Source organism: Cervus canadensis, chromosome 33 (genome assembly GCF_019320065.1).
Source record: "Cervus canadensis isolate Bull #8, Minnesota chromosome 33, ASM1932006v1, whole genome shotgun sequence".
NCBI lineage: Eukaryota > Metazoa > Chordata > Mammalia > Artiodactyla > Cervidae > Cervus > Cervus canadensis.
Genome location: NC_057418.1, coordinates 32,276,392 through 32,283,146, shown reverse-complemented (window position 1 = coordinate 32,283,146; position 6,755 = coordinate 32,276,392). Strand labels below are relative to the sequence as shown.

The following is a 6,755-nucleotide window of genomic DNA, read 5'->3' as shown; positions in this document are numbered from 1 at the left end:
TTAGACACCTACAGATGCTTTTTATATAATCTTATACAACCCTATGACAAAAGTATTATCATCTCCATTTTGTGGATGAGAAAACTTAAGACCTTGAGATGTTGTGTTGCTTCTGCTTTAACATTTGCTAGTTTCATAAAAACTTTTGATCAGCCACTGTATCATGCAACCCTTTAGATCATTCTGGAAAAATTAAACACCAGTTGAGTATGCATTTTAATGCATCTATTTACCTTTCAAGCTAATTAGGGACCATTTGAAAGGGGCTTCAATGATCTTTTCCAAGTTTTCTCCAGACACCTTTCCTCATTATGATACATCTAGCATAAATGCACAACTGAAAAAGCCGTGTGTGATTACCATAAAGTGTGAGATGCCATGGTTCTCTGGTGCTATGGCTCAGAGATGCTCTCTATGACTGTCTTCACCCCAAAGCTGACTTACTCTTTGCCAAACACTATGATCTAAGTGTTATTCTTTTTTTTTTTCATTTTTCTTTTTTGTCCATTTATTTTTATTAGTTGGAGGCTAATTACTTTACAATATTGTAGTGGTTTTTGCCATACATTGACATGAATCAGCCATGGATTTACATGTATTCCCCATCCTGATCCCCCCTCCCACCTCCCACTCCACCCGATCCCTCTGGGTCTTCCCAGTACACCAGCCCCGAGCATTTGTCTCATGCATCCAACCTGGGCTGGTGATCTGTTTCACCCTTGACATTATACATGTTTCAATGCTGTTCTCTCTAAACATCCCACCCTTGCCTTCTCCCACAGAGTCCAAAAGTCTGTTCTGTACTTCTGTGTCTCTTTTTCTGTTTTGCATATAGGGTTATCATTACCACCTTTCTAAATTCCATATATATCCATTAGTATACTGTATTGGTCTTTATCTTTCTGGCTTCCTTCACTCTGTATAATGGGCTCCAGTTTCATCCCTCTCATAGAACTGATTCAAATGAATTCTTTTTAATGGCTGAGTAATATTCCATGGTGTATATGTACCACAGCTTCCTTATCCATTCGTCTGCTGATGGACATCTAGGTTGCTTCCATGTTCTGGAAAAACAGTGCTACAATAAACATTGGGGTGCACGTGTCTCTTTCAGATCTGGATTCCTCGGTGTGTATGCCCAGAAGTGGGATTGCTTGGTCATATGGCAGTTCTATTTCCAGTTTTTAAAGAAATCTCCACACTCTTCTCCATCGCGGCTGTACTAGTTTGCATTCCCACCAACAGTGTAAGAGGGTTCCCTTTTCTCCACACCCTCTCCAGCATTTATTGCTTGTAGACTTTTGGATAGCAGCCATCCTGACTGGCGTGTAATGGTGCCTCATTGTGGTTTTGATTTGCATTTCTCTGATAATGAGTGATGTTGAGCTTCTTTTCCTGTGTTTGTTAGCCATCTGTAAGTCTTCTTTGGAGAAATGTCTGTTTAGTTCTTTGGCCGATTTTTTGATTGGGTCATTATTTTTCTGGAATTGAGCTGCAGGAGTTGCTTGCGTATTTTTGAGATTAATCCTTTGTCTGTTTCTTCATTTGCTATTATTTTCTCCCAATCTGAGGGCTGTCTTTTCACCTTGCTTATAGTTTCCTTTGTTGTGCAAAAGCTTTTAAGTTTCATTAGGTCCCATTTGTTTAGTTTTGCTTTTATTTCCAATATTCTGGGAAGTGGGTCATAGAGGATCTGGAATTATGTCAGAGAAATGTTTGCCTTATGTTCTCTCTAGGATTTTATAGTTTTCTGTCTACATTTTAATCTTTTAATCCATTTGGAGTTATTTTTGTGTATGGTGTTAGAAAGTGTTCTAGTTTCATTCTTTTACAAGTGGTTGACCAGTTTTCCCAGCACCACTTGTTAAAGAGGTTGTCTTTTTTCCATTGTATATCCTTGCCTCCTTTGTCAAAGATAAGGTGTCCATAGGTTCGTGGATTTATCTCTGGGTTTTCTATTCTGTTCCATTGATCTATATTTCTGTCTTTGTGCCAGTACCATACTGTCTTGATGACTGTGGCTTTGTAGTATAGTCTGAAGTCAGGCAGGTTGATTCCTCCAGTTCCATTCTTCCTTCTCAAGATTACTTTGGCTATTCGAGGTTTTTTGTATTTCCATACAAATTGTGAAATTATTTGTTCTAGTTCTGTGAAAAATACCGTTGGTAGCTTGATAGGGATTGCATTGAATCTATAGACTGCTTTGGGTAGAATAGCCATTTTGACAATATTGATTTTTCCAATCCATGAACACGGTATGTTTCTCCATCTGTTTGTGTCCTCTTTGCTTTCTTTCATCAGTGTTTTATAGTTTTCTATGTATAGGTCTTTTGTTTCTTTAGGTAGATATACTCCTAAGTATTTTATTCTTTTTGTTGCAATGGTGAATGGTACTGTTTCCTTAATTTCTCTTTCTGTTTTCTCATTGTTAGTGTATAGGAATGCAAGGGATTTCTGTGTGTTAATTTTATATCCTGCAACTTTACTATATTCGTTGATTAGCTCTAGTAATTTTCTGGTAGAGTCTTTAGGGTTTTCTATGTAGAGGATCATGTCATCTGCAAACAGAGAGAGTTTCACTTCTTCTTTTTCTATCTGGATTCCTTTTACTTCTTTTTCTGCTCTGATTGCTGTGGCCAGAACTTCCAAAACTATGTTGAATAGTAGTGGTGAGAGTGGGCACCCTTGTCTTGTTCCTGATTTTAGGGGAAATGATTTCAGTTTTTCACTATTGAGGGTAATGCTTGCTGTGGGTTTGTCATATATAGCTTTTATTATGTTGAGGTATGTTCCTTCTATTCCTGCTTTCTGGAGAGTTTTAATCATAAATGGATGTTGAATTTTGCCAAAGGCTTTTTCTGCATCTATTGAGATAATCGTATGGTTTTTATCTTTCAATTTGTTAATATGGTGTATTACATTGATTGATTTGCGGATATTGAAGAATCCTTGCATTCCTCGGATAAAGCCCACTTGGTCATGGTGTATGATTTTTTTTAATATGTTGTTGGATTCTGTTTGCTAGAATTTTGTTAAGGATTTTTGCATCTATGTTCATCAGTGATATTGGCCTGTAGTTTTCTTTTTTTGTGGCATCTTTGTCTGGTTTTGGAATTAGGGTGATGGTGGCCTCCTAGAATGAGTTTGGAAGTTTACCTTCTCTGCAATTTTCTGGAAGAGTTTGAGTAAGATAGGTGTTAGCTCTTCTCTAAATTTTTGGTAGAATTCAGCTGTGAAGCCATCTGGTCCTGGGCTTTTGTTTGCTGGAAGATTTCTGATTACAGTTTTGATTTCCTTGCTTGTGATGGGTCTGTTAAGATCTTCTATTTCTTCCTGGTTCAGTTTTGGAAAGTTATACTTTTCTAAGAATTTGTCCATTTCATCCAAGTTGTCCATTTTATTGGCATAGAGCTGCTGGTAGTAGTCTCTTATGATCCTTTGTATTTCAGTGTTGTCTGTTGTGCTCTCTCCATTTTCATTTCTAAATTTGTTAATTTGGTTCTTCTCCCTTTGTTTCTTAATGAGTCTTGCTAATGGTTTGTCAGTTTTGTTTATTTTTTCAAAAAACCAGCTTTTAGCTTTGTTGATTTTTGCTATGGTCTCTTTAGTTTCTTTTGCATTTATTTCTGCCCTGATTTTTAAGATTTCTTTGCTTCTACTGACCCTGGGGTTCTTCGTTTCTTCCTTCTCTAGTTGCTATAGGTGTAGAGTTAGGTTATTTATTTGACTTTTTTCTTGTTTCTTGATGTAAGCCTGTAATGTTATGAACCTTCCCCTTAGCACTGCTTTTACAGTGTCCCATAGGTTTGGGGTTATTGTGTTTTCATTTTCATTCATTTCTATGCATATTTTGATTTCTTTTTTGATTTCTTTTATGATTTGTTGGTTATTCAGAAGCGTGTTATTTAGCCTCCATATGTTTGAATTTTTTAATAATTTTTTTCCTGTAATTGAGATCTAATCTTACTGCACTGTGGTCAGAAAGGATGACTGGAATGATTTCAATTTTTTTGAATTTCCCAAGGCTAGATTTATGGCCCAGGATGTGATCTATTCTGGAGAAGGTTCCATGTGCAGTTGAGAAAAAGGTGAAATTGATTCTTTTGGGGTGAAATGTCCTATAGATATCAGTTAGGTCTATCTGGTCCATTGTGTCATTTAAAGTTTGTGTTTCCTTGTTAATTTTCTGTTTAGTTGATCTATTTATAGTTGTGAATGGGGTATTAAAGTCTCCCACTATTATTGTGTTACTATTAATTTCCTCTTTCATACTCATTAGCGTTTGCCTTACATATTGCAGTGCTCCTATGTTGGGTGCATATATATTTATAATTGTTATATCTTCTTCTTGCATTGATCCTTTGATCATTATGTAGTGTCCTTCTTTGTCTCTTTTCACAGCCTTTATTTGAAAGTCTATTTTATCTGATATGAGTATTGCGACTCCTGCTTTCTTTTGGTCTCCGTTTGCACGAAATATTTTTTTCCAGCCCTTCACTTTTAGTCTGTATGTGTCCCTTGTTTTGAGGTGGGTCTCTTGTAGACAGCATATATAGGGGTCTTGTTTTTGTATCCATTCAGCCAATCTTTGTCTTTTGGTTGGGGCATTCAACCCATTTACATTGAAGGTAATTATTGATAGCTATGGTCCCGTTGCCATTTACTTTGTTGTTTTGGGTTCACGTTTATACAACCTTTCTGCATTTCCTGTCTAGAGAAGATCCTTAAGCATTTGTTGAAGAGCTGGTTTGGTGGTGCTGAATTCTCTCAGCTTTTACTTGTCTGTAAAGCTTTTGAATTTTCCTTCATATCTGAATGAGATCCTTGCTGGGTACAATGATCTAGGCTGTAGGTTATTCTCTTTCATTACTTGAAGTATGTCGTGCCATTCCCTTCTGGCCTGGAGGGTTTCTATTGATAGATCAGCTGTTATCCTTATGGGAATCCCTTTGTGTGTTATTTGTTGTTTCTCCCTTGCTGCTTTTAATATTTGTTCTTTGTGTTTGATCTTTGTTAATTTGATTAATATGTGTCTTGTGATTCACCTTGGGTTTATCCTGTTTGAGACTCTCTGGGTTTCTTGGACCTGTGTAACTATTTCCTTCCCCATTTTAGGGAACTTTTCAGCTATTATCTCCTCGAGTATTTTCTCATGGCCTTTCTTTTTGTCTTCTTCTTCTGGGACTCCTATGATTCGAATGTTGGGGCATCTCACATTGTCCCAAAGGTCCCTGAAGTTGTCCTCATTTCTTTTGATTCTTTTTTCTTTTTTCCTCTCTGCTTCATTTATTTCCAACGTTTTATCTTCTTCCTCACTTATCCTATCTTCCTCTCTGTTATTCTACTGTTGGTTCCCTCCAGAGTGTTTTTGATCTCATTTATTCCATTATTCATTTTTAATTGACTCTTTTTTATTTCTCCTAGGTCCTTATTAAACATTTCTTGCATCTTCTCAATCTTTGTGTCCAGGTTGTTTATCTGTAACTCCATTTTGTTTTCAAGATTTTGGATCATTTTTATTATCATTATTCTAAATTCTTTTTCAGGTAGATTCCCTATCTCCTCCTCTTTTGTTTGACTTGGTGGGCATTTTTCATGTTCCTTTACCTGTTGGGTATTTCTCTGCCTTTTCATCTTGTTTAGTTTGCTGTGTCTGGGGTGGGCTTTCTGTATTCTGGTGGTCTGTGGTTCCTTTTTATTGTGGAATTTTCACCCAGTGGGTGGGGTTGGACGATTGGCTTGTCAAGGTTTCCTGGTTAGGGAAGCTTGCGTCAGTGTTCTGGTGCATGGAACTGGATTTCTTCTCTCTGGAGTGCAATGGAGTGTCCAGTAATGAGTTTTGAGATGGGTCTATGTGTTATGTGTGACTTTGGGCAGCCTGTATGTTGACGCTCAGGGCTATGTCCCTGAGTTGCTGGAAAATTTGCGTGGTTTGTCTTTCTCTGAAATTTACTGGTGGTTGGTTTCAGTGTAAGTATGGAGGCTTTTGAATGGCCTCTTATTACTTAATGTTCCCTGTAGTCAGGAGTTTTCTGGTGTTCTCAGGTTTTGGGCTTAAGTCTCCTGCCTCTGGATTTCAGTCTTATTCTTCCAGTAGTCTCAAGACATCTCCAACTATACAGCACTGATAATAAAACTTCTAGGTTAATGGTGAAAAGATTCTCAACCGTGAGGGACACCCAGAGAGGTTCACAGAGTTACATGAAGAAGAGGAGAGGGAGGAGGGAGATAGAGATGAGCAGGAGGAGAAAAAGGGGGACTCAAGAGGAGAGAGACAGATCTACGCAGTTCTCTGTTCCCAAAGTGTTCTCCGTAGCCCAGACACCCACAGAGATTCACAGAATTGGATTGGGAAGAGAAGGAGGAGGGAGGAAATAGAGGTGATCTGGGGGAGAAAACGGAGAGTCAAAAGTGGGAGAGAGTAATCAACACACTCCTGAGTAAAAATGGGGACTGAACATTGGATTCTTAAATGTCCAATATTGATATCAAATACTGAAAAACAAAGATTAAAAATCTAGAGTAGAGGTTAGACTCTTAAAAATACAATATTAAAAACAAAAACACAAAAAAATTTAGAAATATATATGAAGTTTAGTTTAAAAATATGGCTTCTCTTTTTTTTTTTTTTGCAAGGTTATAGTGAAGTGAAAATGAAAATTAAGGAGTAATAGAGGACTTTAAAAGAAAATAAGAGAAAAAAATAAAACAAGAAAAAAATTTTTTTCCTAATTAAAAAAAATAGTAAAAAATAT

The 6,755-nt window shown here is 37.0% G+C and overlaps 1 protein-coding gene across 7 annotated transcripts in view; it reads left to right on the top strand.

Annotated features, from left to right (window-relative positions):
- Positions 1-6,755, top strand: part of PRKN (parkin RBR E3 ubiquitin protein ligase) — a 1,211,540-nt gene that overhangs the window by 506,235 nt on the left and 698,550 nt on the right. The window lies entirely within an intron of this gene.